The sequence below is a fragment of the Coenobita brevimanus genome, chromosome 26 (genome assembly GCF_032717465.1).
Source record: "Coenobita brevimanus isolate Jiangsu-jjx chromosome 26, ASM3271746v2, whole genome shotgun sequence".
NCBI lineage: Eukaryota > Metazoa > Arthropoda > Malacostraca > Decapoda > Coenobitidae > Coenobita > Coenobita brevimanus.
The window spans coordinates 39,796,454-39,810,827 of record NC_136979.1 but is presented as its reverse complement, the minus strand read 5'-3'; the positions used below and the strand labels follow the sequence as shown (position 1 = coordinate 39,810,827).

Here is a 14,374-nt window from a genome sequence, read left to right as displayed (position 1 = left end):
AAGAATACTGTGAGACCTTGATTTAACTGACTCTTTTATACTAGAATTTGGATACAACAGACCCCTTGACCTTACCAAACCAAGGTGCAGTATAAGGGGTGCATCTGGCAACCTACAAGGCAAATTTGTTAAGTACCCAACCAAGGCCTGATATTTCCTCTTCTTTTCACAATTACCTATTGAAAATAAGGCAAAAATTAGCTCTGTATTGCTTACTGACCTATTGTCCTGCTGGACCTTGCAATGTGATGACTCACTAGAATAATGTACAGTAAACTCTTAATTATCCAATGTAATTCAGCCAAGCCCCATGCTGGATAGTGCAAAACTCCAGATATTACAAAATGCCTGACATTGCATAGTACACTCCCACTGGCTCAAAATTTGGCAGTGAGCCAGATATTGCATTATTATGTCTCACCCTCTATCCTAAAAGCTTTCCCATGAGTAAAAGATGAAAATTAAGCTTAAAATACAATAATGATAAAATACAGCAATACAGTAATACAATGCCAGGTGGCTACCGTTTATGAGCCGGTTGATACACCTTGATGTCGGGTATTGCATAGAACTGCCAGTTACATCCCGTAATTTCATCAGATATTGCTTTAACGGAACAGAGCCAGCAGCGCCAGATATTTTGTTGGGCCGGATATTGCAACAACAGATAACTGAGAGTTTACTGAATAAGAAGTTCTACTCAATCACTGAGCAATCACAAGAATCATTGCAGCAATGGCCAGACACAAGATATTTTTCTTTTTTATTAACTTTTGGTCATCCACATGTATTTATTATTTTCATTTTATTTCCTTGTGAAAGTCAATTCCTATTTATACTTCTTTTATTCACTTTTTAATCTACTTATCTTACTTATACTAATACCGCACAGTAGTTTTTATGCAGAATAAGGTACGTGTGTATTTTCAAGGAAGGGGTAAGGTACTAACACTGCAGTATGCTTAAGTGTATGCAGTAACGTACTTTAATTTTATAAAATAGTATCCACATAATTTACAAAGACTAATACTTACATAAATGGCTGCCAACATTCCTAAGAGAATGCAGGATGATGTCAACACAGCTACAGTACACGGATATACTTCTGTATAAGCAAGAGACAGTTCCCCACAGACCCAGACTTCACACCCTCTACTTACAACCAAACAAAGCACATCATTAGCAACCTTAAGCACTCATCTGCTTGTGGCCCAGACAACATAGGCAATATACATCTTAAACATCTTGGACCACAAGGCATACAAGCACTCACACCAACATATCAAACTACAGCTACTTACACAACATAATACCAAACATCTGGAAGCATGATACTATCATCACTATCCCCAAACCCAACAAAGACCCCACATTAAATTCCTCTCACTGTCCCATCACACTCTTTTGCACCCCCTCGAAAGTCACTGAACGACTGGTATGACAATTAGTAACACCTCACATCCCCCTAGCCCCATCATGACATGGTTTTAGACCATCACAGTCCACAAACACTCTTCTTACAGACTTACATAAAGAGTTTTTGATGGCATCAATTCAGCTGGCCACTACACAGAACAATCCTAGTCACACTAGGATGCCATTCCCTGCCATAACCTCACAAACAAATTATTCAACACAAACATGCACAATAACACAAAAAGATGACTGGCAAACTATTTAGCACACAGATGTGCATATATAACATTGCTGGTCAGTCACTGAACATCAGAAACTTCACAAACAGCATCCCTCAAGGATCTGTTTTGTCCCCTACACTCTTTAACCTATACATGGACAACATACCATACCCACACCCAACACCACAAATACACACAGCTTCCTATGCAGATGACATAACACTTACACGTACACACCACAGGGTTGGAAAAAAATCAGATTTTTTTTTTTTTTTTTTTTTTTTTAAAATCTGTATTTTTTTTTTTTTTTTTCCCAACCCTGTTTGTGCCTTTGGAAATTCTGTCAAAAGAGTACCATACTGGGTCTTTTTTCCTCCCACTTGCTGCAATGCATCCATTAGACATAATTATATATCACTGTTCAAGTAAACAGACTTATAAAATTGAAAATAATAATGTGAATGGGAAGTGGGAGTATGGCAGTGCACCACAGACTAGCACTTCTTGGTATGGGGGAGGTTACAGTCTCACACTGTCAGATACTGAAGAAAGTTGCCAACTTGTCTTTTATATTTTGTCAAATTAGGATCATAATCATTAGACTGAATCATATTACTGCGTATTCAAAGAACAGTTTAGTTCATTCATTAACACTGTGTATAATCACATTTACTGTTATTATCAAAGAGCCCTCTTTCCTCTGTTTTTTAATATTTGCCTTGTAATAAAAGGCAATCACTGGTGCCTCACTTGATCAAGATCAGTACAGGAAGAGTACAGGCCAAGCAGACCTAATGCCTCTGTACAATACACATCCATCACATTGTCTTCTTCATTTTTACTGCATTTATATAAAAAAAATCCATTTTTATTTAAATCATGATTTTTTTCACTCTGATTTAAATCATTTGATTTAAATCGTAACAACCTTGACACACCCAAATGCAAACACAGCTGCACACATCCTCCAACCTTACCTCAATACAATACACGAATGGTCCACCACAAACAGACTCACAATAGCCCCAGCCAAATCTACAGTGACTCTTCTCACAAACAGGACAGCAGAACATAGTCACATTCCACATCTCACCATAAACAACACTCCCCTATCACACACACAGACACCCAAAATCCTTGAAGTAACATACAATACATCAATATCATTTAAACAACACATCACAAACATTAAAAATAAGTTAACACCAAGACTCAAATGCCCAAAGGTCACTTGCCCATACAACATTCAGACACAACAAAGAAACCACCACCACAGTATACAAACAATATATACATTCAGTGATGAATTATGCAAGCCCTGCTTGGGCCTCTAACCTCATTAAAACAAACTACAACACCCTACAGACCATTCAGAACAAGGCCCTAAAAATAATCACAGACTGCACAGCTACTACACCTACAGACCACCTACACCAAGAAACCAGAGTTCTCAAAGTCAAGGATCATCTAGACATGAGAGGCACATAAATTCTTGCTGCAGCCTCCACAAACCCACACCATCCACTACATAACACGGCAGCACATTCACACACACCAAGGAACATCAAAACAGCACCCAGCACACGATATCAAACACAAATACTGTCATCTCTCCCCCTGTCACCTGCCTCAACCCAGCTTCCAAAAGCATATCCATGCTCAAATTACTCACTGCTCCAGTCTGTCACTCAAATACAAAACACAGCAGCATGCATGGCCTCCTGATATCCACCCTTCTGAATCCTACCTCCCTCGTGAGGACAGGGTCCACCTGGCCATGCTGATATGTGGGCATCATCCAGTCCTCTTGAGTTATCAGAAGAGGCTGGATGACTCCACTGCGGATGCCTGTCCAGGATGCAATATTGTATCCCATACTGTTAAGGTCATTATCGAAGGCTGCACTTTACACAACTGCTTGTGCCAACAACACGGCATACACTCCTTGAGAGCTCTGTGGGAAAGTCTGGTCTTGGCCGTGGCCTTCCTTTGGGACTCAGGGCTGTTCGGCCTGACTGCCTAGGGAACAACTATACTACTACAGTAAAAGTCCAATTCTTCGGCATCCAATTCCCCGGCAAATCTGACATTTCGGCAGTTTTGAGAAATAGTCCCATTTATGAAAATCTCTGATCGTTCAGCAGATTTTCCGATTTTTTTCGTCAGTCTTGAAATTCTCCATGAGGCTCGCCAGCTAGCTACCCGCCTTTACCCACCTAAGTGAGTGAGATAGTGGAAGTGATGGAACGAGTCTACCACTGCCATGAAGCTCAGAGGCTAGCTCTTTCTCCCATAGCATAAAGAGAGGACAATCATGTAGTGAGTCTAGCATGGGAAAGAGAATCCGTTTCGCCATTCTTCCGCCATTCTTCCGAGTTGTTGCCGTGCTGCTGCCGACTTCTCTCGATTCTTCTGTGTGCTTTGTGAACTTCGTACTGAAATATATCTGAGATTACTATCCGAGTGTGCTGTAAGCACCGTAACATCAGACAGGAGCTTTGTAACACCTGAGTGGACCAGCCGTGTGTTGTGAACAGTATAAACATCTGCGTGCTCTGAAAATGGCCTCCATGAGTGGAAAGTTAACTGGTGTTAGCAAGAAGCGTACACATAAGGTGTTGACTATTGCTCGGAAAATTGAGCTGTTAAGGACCTGTTGCAGGACCCTCTGCTGCTGGGGACTTCTTCCAGCAGTAGCAGACTCCAATCAACCCCTTCTATTGTACATATGTAAATAAGGAACCTACTATAAGTTTAGGTAAGTGCATGTGAACTTGTAGGCCTACTGTACTTACATTTATATACAGTATGTTCACTAATTTCTTTATTTTTCATATTCATGTATAGTACTGTATTCATTACAGTATTGTACAGTATCAAACAGTATACAGTACTGTCTCCAAACACATTTGTAATGATATGAGTAGTGATGATAGTGTTCACCGAAACATATAAGGTACTGAGTGGGTAGGGTTTTTGATAATTCGGCAATTTTGATTTTTCGGCACTTGCCTGGTCCCATAGATGCCAAAAAATCGGACTTCTACTGTATTGTACTTCTGTATAAATTTCCACAATGATTAATGAACATACAAGAATACAGCATCTCCTCAATTTCCTCACTGCCTGATCTTTGCTCTCATAGTTGTTCTCCCTTGCACACCCTGTACTTCAGATTGGTTATTTTGTACCTCAGAGCTATAGCCTGGCATACAGTTTTTAGACTTTTTGGGGTGGGTGGCCCTTGACCAAAAACATATCCTCACTGATCCCACATTATAATTGCCTCACTATACGATACACTGCTATGCGATGGGTTGTCACTTGACATAATCCCATCGTACAGTGAGGTTCGACTGTATATCAAGGAACACAGGCCAAACCCACACAATACTGATTTACTGATGTCTTATAACTTGTCCCAACATGGGGTACATTTCATATACTGTATGAGGCCTGTCCAAAAAGAAACTCTATCTATCTATCTACTGCCAGACGCCACAATCCCGCAAGGGGTGGCCACTTGACTTTGAGTTATTTGTTTTATGGGGAGGGGCACTAACCCTCCACCAACCCACTTGTTGACACGTAGGGAGCACGTATGGTTTGGTTATATGGTTACCACCCAGCGTTGTAAATGTAAACTTTTTAAATACAGTAGCACACCAACTAGCAGGCACAGCATTGTCATGATGGAAGCACTATGTAGTGGTGACTTTGAGCTTTAGCCTAGCATTAGCTGCATCATCCCATGTCACTTAGTCATCAAGGTACAAGTGCTTGAGTGACTGTGTTTAGTGCACTTGGCAAATTTTCTTCTATATGATCCTCTATCATTTGATATCAGTGGCTTTTTGGGGTGGACTTCACCTTTGGGAACAAAAGCAAAGTCCACAAGCACCAAATCCGGAGAGTAGGGTGGCTGGGGTACAATAGTCATCTTGTGCTTTGCCAAGAAATCATGGATATGGAGCAATGCATTAGAAGGTGCCTTGTTATCGTGCAACATCCAGGTTTTGTTTTTCCACACCTCCGGCCTCTTCCTTTGCACTGCCTCCCTCAAATGCTTCAGGATGTCCAAGTAAAACTCCTTACTGACTGTCTGACCATGTGTAACAAACTCATGATAAATGACACCCTTCCAATAAAAAAAGTTCATCAACATCACCTTCACATTTCAGTAGCTCTGACATGCTTTTTTTGGTTGTGATGACTATATTCAAACCCAAAGTGACAACTGCCTTTTTGCTTTGATGTAGCTATACAACCAAGTTTCATCACCTGTTATGACATTTTTCAATAAATCTGCATCACCATTTGGACAATCAAACAGCTCCTTATGACTCAGTTCTCTTTTTGCTCATCTGTCAGCAGATGCGGCACAAATTTTGTGGCAAAACGATGCATCTTCAGCTTTTCAGTTAAAATCATGTGGCACAAACTTTTACAGATGCCTACTTCTTTGGAAACTGCATGGACGGTCAGGCAACGATTTTTGCGGATCACAGCATGGACCTTCTCAATGTGATTGTCGTCTCTTGATGTGGAAGGTTGTCTAGATTTGAGATTGTCTTACGTGGATCTTCTTCCTGATTTGAACTGCTGGATCCACTTGTGACACTGTGTAAGGCTCAAACAATCCTCACCATAAGCCTGCTGCAACATCTGAAAAGTGTCCGTAAGAGTTTTTCCCAATATGAAACAGACTTTCACACAAACGTGTATCCCTTCAAGATCCTTCATTGTTCAGCTTGCATTAAGTTGCCAAGTGCACTAAACACACATTCACTCAAGCACATGTACCTTGATGACTAAGTAATGTGACATGATACAGCTAGTGTTAATGTTTAAAGTCGCTGCTACGCAGAGCTCCCTTCACAATCACACTAGGCCTGCTAGCTGTGTGATATTTAAAAAGTTCGGTTTCTTTTTGGACAGACCTCATACATTATTTCAATCCTAGGTCCGGTATAATTGGTCTTTATCAAACATCTTATATAATGAACTATCAGATATACTATCTGCATCTTCCCCCAACTGGTCCATTATAATGAGGTCTATCAGTGGCATGTCATACCTACTGAAGGGGAAGGAAGGGAGAGGTTTCAGGCACCCCCTCCCCTCCCCTGGGTTATGCCTCTGAAAGGTATCACTAAACCTCTCTCCAACCATCACATATGCACCACAGCAATACCCACAAAAAAGTATTTTACTCTACCTACCAAATCCTTTCAACACCATATAAACTAGTTGGGTCCTCCTCAGTCATTCCCAATCCACCCTATCATCAGCCTTGTCCAAACCTATGAATGTAATATATAACTTATTTGTTGCAATACAATTTTCTGCTAATGTCTTCACTGTCAGTATCTGATATATACAACACCCTATCCTTTCTAAGCTTACTCTGTTCCTTACCTGTCTCATCCTCTGCAATGATTTGTCTCCTCTATATGCTTACTCTCAAAGTGTGTTCTACAAACTATAGTGCTATATTCAAATGTGAAGATCTCTAATCCCTTTCAGTTCAACTGAGGGTCAGGTGTAATCTGACTGTAGGGTCAATTTGATTAGTAACCAGGAAGATTCATTCCTGCCTAATAACCTAGGCTTATCAAATTTCTACTTTGCATTCAAGTTGTGGGAGTGGCCCAGTTCAGCAAAGAGGACACAAACCCAACGCAGTATCTCCAGTATCTCCATGCTTTTTACACTCACTTTTACTATCTCCTTGAAAAGAACTATAACTACCTGTCCAGTCTTCTGATATCTTTTCTTGCATACTACACCAGTTCATATAGCTTTCCTTGTGCATTATGCTAACTAGTGTACCTGTTCATCCCCCTAACTAAAAATTTCATGTACTCCATCCATTCCTGCTGATTTACTAGACTTCAGCCTATTGATTACCATTCTAATTTCCTCTTCATTAATTGGTTCCTTCAACAACCCTCCTGTACTTTAATCTGTAGCTAGCTGCCAGGCTAAAATATTCTCTCAATCTCAAAACTATATTATCCACATCCTCATATAGGCTACCCTTCCATCAAGACTCTGCACGCTGTATTTCCCTCCTCTCTGACAGTTTTGTTCTTTTTACTGTATATATTTTAGAAGATATTGTAGTGTACACTTTTTTTTTTTTTTTTTTAATATTTAATATCCATTCCTTTCTTGGCTTCTTGTAAATCCCTTACTTTTAATTTCATGCCCTAATCATTTACTAGATCTTGCAGCACATTCTTCTGAATAAGAATCTTTCTTCTTCCTTTTTTTTCCTTCCATAAAAGCTAAACCTACTGTATATCACTAGCACACCACAAATCATGTTTTCGTTTTCATTCTGTTGCTTAAAGAGTACACTTATTCATATACAGTAGTTCTACAATTCATTTCTCTTCATTAATTTTCAAACTGTTTCCTCTACTTCAGCCTTATCCTGCAACTTTCAGGAATCTGTCATCACATATATTCCTACTCATTCTTCCAACAGGGGTTTCTCCTTTCTTTCAGAGTTCTATTTATCTCTGCTGCTTACCTTTGACAATATCTGTCTGCAAAATTATCTGAACTTGTCAATAAACCTTCATCTCTTCATTTAAGCCTTCCATTTACCATTACATATCTGTGACTATTTATGACTGACCACAATCAATGTTAATTTCATTTATAGCAAAATAATAATAATAATAATAATAATAATAACGGTCATACCACGTTGAGTACACCGCTTCCCGTCCGATCAGAGAAGTTAAGCAACGTTGGGTCTGGTTAGTACTTGGATGGGTGACCGCCTGGTAACACCAGATGCTGTTGGCATAATGTTCTCCCTACGTGTCAAGTGGGGTTGGTGGAGGATTAGTGCCCCTCCCTGTAAAACAATTAACTCTAAGCCCCTGGTCACCCCGTTTGGGATACATGGCGTCTGGCAATGAATGAATGAATGAATAATAATAACCCATCTATCTACTGCCAGATGCCTTACATAAGGGGTGGCCACAAACAAATTGCCTCCATGTCACCCTGTCCCCTGCCATTTCATTGCCCTCCCCCCAGCTCACACCCCCTTCTCTCATATATCTCTCCACTCCATCCCTCCATCTCATCCTCAGACTCCCCCTCCCTTTCCCCCCCTCCACCTCACATACACTCTCCTTGTTAGTTTCTCTCTCTCCAACCTCCACATGGCCAAACCACCTCAGCGTATTTCTCCTAACGTTTTCTATCACATCCACATCCACACCACAAAGCTCCTTCACTTCCTTATTTGTCAGTCTCTCTCTCTCCACGTAACTCCACATGCTCCTCTCAAATAACTCATTTCCACTGCTCTCACTCTTGACTTGCATCCTTCTAACAAGGTCATAATAATAATAATAATAATCTATCTATCTATCTATCTATTGCCAGACGCCATAATCCCGTAAGGGGTGGCCATTTGACTTTGAGTTATTTGCTTTACAGGGAGGGGCACTAATCCTCCACCAACCCACTTGTTGACACGTAGGGAGCACATATGGGTTGGTTATATGGTTACCACCCAGCGTTGTAAATGGTTTCTTGGCTTACAGGAAACCATTACGGTTGTCACTCAATGTAAAGCCACCTGTAAAGGAAAGAAAAGCAATAAAAAGTGACAGAAAAGATGGAAGAAATAGGAAGACAGGAGGGCAGGCACAGAAAAAGAATGATAAAGGCTAAGGAAGAAGTAGGTAGTACTACATCAAGTGAGTGGATGATGATTGCCACCACCTACCACAATAATAATAATAATTAGTAATAATAATCACTCATTTATTCATCATCTAATCCAGTGGTGCCCCATGAGGAGTGCAGGAGCCCAGGGCTAGGCAAGTTAGTCCGGATGTTTCAGATGAGAATGACCAGCCTCAATCATCCTTGAGTGGCATTATGTATGCAATAAACCCCAACCATCCCTTGGATATAAACCTGCACCAACTTAATCCAACTGGAGTGCCTCAATTACCCACTAAACCACTTGGTGCCATAATCTGGTTACCACCCACCGCAGGAAATGGTTTCCTGGGATACAGGAATCCATTTGGCTTGTTACTCAGTGTGCTGTAGGGTCACCCATAGACAGAAGGAAGAGGAAAGAATGAAGGAAAGAAAGACAGAAGATGAAGGAAGGAAAAAAGGAAAGAAGAGAGGAAAAGGCGGGCACCCGAGAGCAGCACTACTGTACATCGAGTGAGTGGATGGTGAGTGCTCCCACCTACCACTAATAATAATAATAATAATAATAATAATAATACAGTAATAACAATAATATAATAAATAATTAATGGCTAATTTTTTGCACTGCAAATATGCCACTTCTTCAAAAGAACGTACTAGTGCTCAAAACATTATATAATGAATGATTTCCAGTTAATGAGTAGCACTACAGTACAGTATATACATCATACTGTGTCATATTACAGTATAACCCAAAGTCTCCTCTTTAAAAGGGTTAGGACAGCACTGTCTGGAACTATCATTGGGGTAAAAATTGTATTTCAGTACTGCACACTATAAAGAAATGTTTCCTTGGTCATGGATCAGGGAATACAGTACACAGGCAAAGATCAAAGAGGCCACAGTCCCTGCCTCTTCAACCTGCAGGCTGCTAAATGTCCTCTTCCTGATCGTTACCAAGTGCCCTCTTACACTAATCTCTCTCTCTCATTCTTGTATCTAACTGTGTATCTGTTTATCTCAAGTAGTAATTGGATTTTTTTTTTTTTTTTTTAAATAACTACAGCAGAGAATGAAAGGGAGGTGGAGGAAAGGTTTAGGAAGTGGAGAGATGGTATGGGGCAAAAGGGTTTAAGGGTAAATGCAGATAAAACAAAAGTGATGATATCTAGGGTTGGTGGCGGTGCTGTCAAAGACGAGGGAGAGTGGCCATGTGCAGTTTGCCACAAGGGTGTGGGAAGTAATTCCATCTTGTGCGGTGTGTGTGATAAATGGGTGAATAAGAGATGTAGTGGTATCAGAGGTAGACTGCGAGATAATGCTGATTTTATGTGTATTTACGATGGAAGAGTTGAGAGGTAGGATGGGACTGGAGTGTATTGGTGTTGTGATGAGGAGAGGTAGATTGAGGTGGTTTGGACATGTGGAGAGGATGGGGGATGATAATTGGGTGAGGAAGGTGAGAAGCGTTAATGTTGGGGGTGGGGTTATGAGAGGTAGACCGAGAAAGACATGGGACGAGGTCATTAAGTATGACCTTAGGGTTAAGGGACTGAACAGGGAGGCTGCAATGGATCGTGCAGCGTGGAGAGCTGCCATTAGGTGACCAAGGCCGACACATGCAAGCATGTTGGAGCCTTTAAAAATGAAACGAAACGAAACGAACTACAGCCTTTGTCCCTAAAACCGTCTACTCAAGCCACTGGTCATGATGTTGCTATCTGCTCTTTGTACTGTATATTTAAAGCTACACCAACCTACAAATGCAATACAGTACACTAATATGCTACTTGCAAAGCTATACCAAAACTACAAACAAGTCTACACCAGATTACAAACAAGAGTAGGCTACATCAGGTTGTGAACAAAATTATACCAGACTGCAAACTAGATTACACCACAAACAAAAGTACACACGACTACAAATAAGGCTACATCACTTCATACACACACCATGCTACAAACAAAGCTGCATTAGATAACAAACAGAACTACACCAGACTATGAACAAGATTACATCAACTTACAAACACTGCACCAGGCTCACCACAAGATTGGTGGAAACAGACAATGATACGTAGTTACTCTTCTCACTCAGCTACTGTCTGTAATAGGTACAAAAATTTCTGAGTAAGCGCCTGAACAAGTTATGCATGAGAAGACGACAGTGTTGATGAGAATTATGCAATGGCTAATGATGCAATGTAGTGGAGGGTGAGCAATGAACTGCTTGTGAAAATTATGCCTGAAAATTTGACAAATTATATTAGTGGAATGAGTATACCTTTGTGTAAATGCAATGTTGATTTAAAAAAAAAAAAAAAAGTGGCAAAAATAATTATACAAAATGTTTGCTGAGTGTTGTCAGAAAGAATGGAAAGAAAATTAATAAAAATAAGCATGAGGAAGTTAAAGAAGGTGTTAAATTATGTGATTTTGAGTTACTTATTTGTGAAGACATGCATGACGCTCATCTTTATTTTTTCTTGACTAGGAACATGTAAATAAGCAGGAAATCTGATGTAAGTTGGGTCAACCACAAAAAAGGATTTGCATGTAAATGGAACCCTCATAAGGTAACCAACTACTGTGTGGTAAAAATCTTATCCTCTATACATCAGGTCATTCTAGATGTGGATGCAGATGTGACAAATTTGCAGATGCTTCAGGGGATGCAAATCTGACATCCATCACTCATACTCAAATCATCAAAATGCTACTTTCTGCTAATAAATGGAATGAGTAGTATTCAGAACCTGGTGTACAGAAAGCACAAATATGAGATCTGTTCAGAAAGTATCTGACCTTAGGCTCTACTAAAATTAATGGCTAACCTATCGGGCAAGGACACTAATCCCTCCTCAAAGCAGGGCCATTCTGACTTGACACATGTAGCCTGGCATTCTTTCCACTGCCTGAAACATTTTTCAAAGCCAGATTTTCAGTATTTCCTGCAGGTGCTTCATCGCATTTGTTATGATCTCTTCTCATGTCTCAAATCAAGAACCCTTCAGCGGAGTTTTGAGCTTGGAGAGTAACCAAAAGTCGCACAGAGCTATGTCTGGTGAGCAGGAAGTCTGCCAGACCTGCAGGATGTTGTGCTTGACCAAGAATTCCTAAATCAGTTGAGAAGAATGGGCAGGGGCATCGTCATATTGCAGCTTCCAACTTCCCGCCTTCCAAAGGTCTGGTCTATTCCACTGAACTGCATCACGAAGCCAACAGATAACATTGATGTGGTAATGTTTGTTGACAGTCTGATCTTCTGGTGCCTAATCATGATGCATAACACCATGGTAGTCACCAAAAAAAAAAAAAAAAAAAAAAAAAAAAATCAACATCAGTGCATTTCACCTTGCCGCGGACCAGTTGTGCTTGTTTCGGCCAAGACAGCCCTACATGCTTCCACTGGGATGGCCACTTTGATTTCTGGGTCGTTCCCGTACACTCAAGTCTTATCTCCAGTGATAACAGTCTTCAGAAAGTCTGGGTCGTGATTTACACACTCCAACATGTTTCAGCAACATTATCCATGAGAAGAGATCATGATGAATGCAGGAAATACTGAAAACTGACTTTGAAAACTGTTTCAGGCAGTGGAAAGAATGCTGGGCTGTAAAGTCAGAAGGGGTCTACTCTGAGGAGTATTAGTGCTTTTGCTCAAAAGGTCAGCTATTTATTTTTTTGGGGTCTGAGGTCGGATACTTTCTGAACAGACCTCGTATTGGACACCTATCAACAGAGTACCCAGTGAGGTGGGTCATGCAACCAATCCTTCATTCAAGCCTTTGAGAATCTTGGCTTCATCTCACAGGCAAAGCACACATACTTGCATATGTACACATGCATGTACTATCACACACACACACACACACACACACACACACACACACACACACACACACAAGATGGTCCCCAGTCTGGCAGATCTGTCATTCAGAGAGAGGCTGGAAAAGCTGGATTTGCCTTCCTTAGAGGAAAGGAGAAAGAGGGGAGACATGATTGCAGTGTTCAGGACCATGGTGGGAGTAGATAAATTTGACCAAGAAGATCTGTTTTTATGGGATAAGAGAGCAACAAGAGGACACAGAATGAAATTGAAAAAGTCAAGCTGCCTCAAGGATATCAAGAAATATAGCTTTCCTTACAGAAGTATAGACTTAAGGAATAGCCTGGACAAAGAGATCGTCCAGTCTAAAAACTTAAATGAGTTTAAGGCTAAATTTGACTTACTGAGATACAGTGATGGGAACCCACAAGCATAGTATATTTTATGTGTATCACAATTAGGTATATTGGGTAAATACATAAGTATTTGGAACAACTTAGACGAAAAGGTGGTGCAGGAGAAAAACATTCATGTGTGTAAAGGTAGACTAGATAAATGTGGATATGGAGACAGGACAACACAAGCATCGCTCAATTCCTGTATACTACAAATAGGTAGAATACACACACACAAAGAAAAGATTTAGCAGTGATGATATACCAGGAAGACTTGATTTACTGCTAACCAAAGAACCTGATGCAACTGAATCTCTGAAATACAGTAATCACTCCAATATCTGACGTAATAGAGCCATAGGTAGGTCCGGATATTGGTTCTGTCCGGATACTGGGCCCCAGCTTATGGACTTTACTTATGGACCCTAACTCAGAGAAACACCTATACAACTCCCTCTGGACATGCATAGCACCTATTTTAGACCCAAATCACACCAATAAGGGACATAAATGACTGAAATAAATGCAAAAGAAACATAAAATGAGGGTTTAGAAGTATGTTCATGCATTAATAAACATTCTGGTACTTATGGACCCTAACCTAGCCTAACTCAGAAAAACACCTTCCTACTGCACATGCATAGCTCCTAACACCCTATTCACACCAATAAAGGACATTAAAGAGTGATATGAGGTAAGTATAGTATGGAAAAAAGTACAGTATGAAACGGGCAGGAAAAAATCGTTTATTTTTTTTTATTTTTTGGGATTTTCGGACCATTTTGGGAATATTGGATCCCAGGAAGATTATGTCC

At 40.4% G+C, this 14,374-nt stretch overlaps 1 pseudogene; it reads left to right on the top strand.

Moving 5' to 3' along the window:
• Positions 1-8,337: 8,337 nt before the first annotated feature.
• LOC145394242 (5S ribosomal RNA) lies at positions 8,338-8,456 on the top strand (annotated as a pseudogene).
• The last annotated feature ends 5,918 nt before the right edge of the window (positions 8,457-14,374 follow it).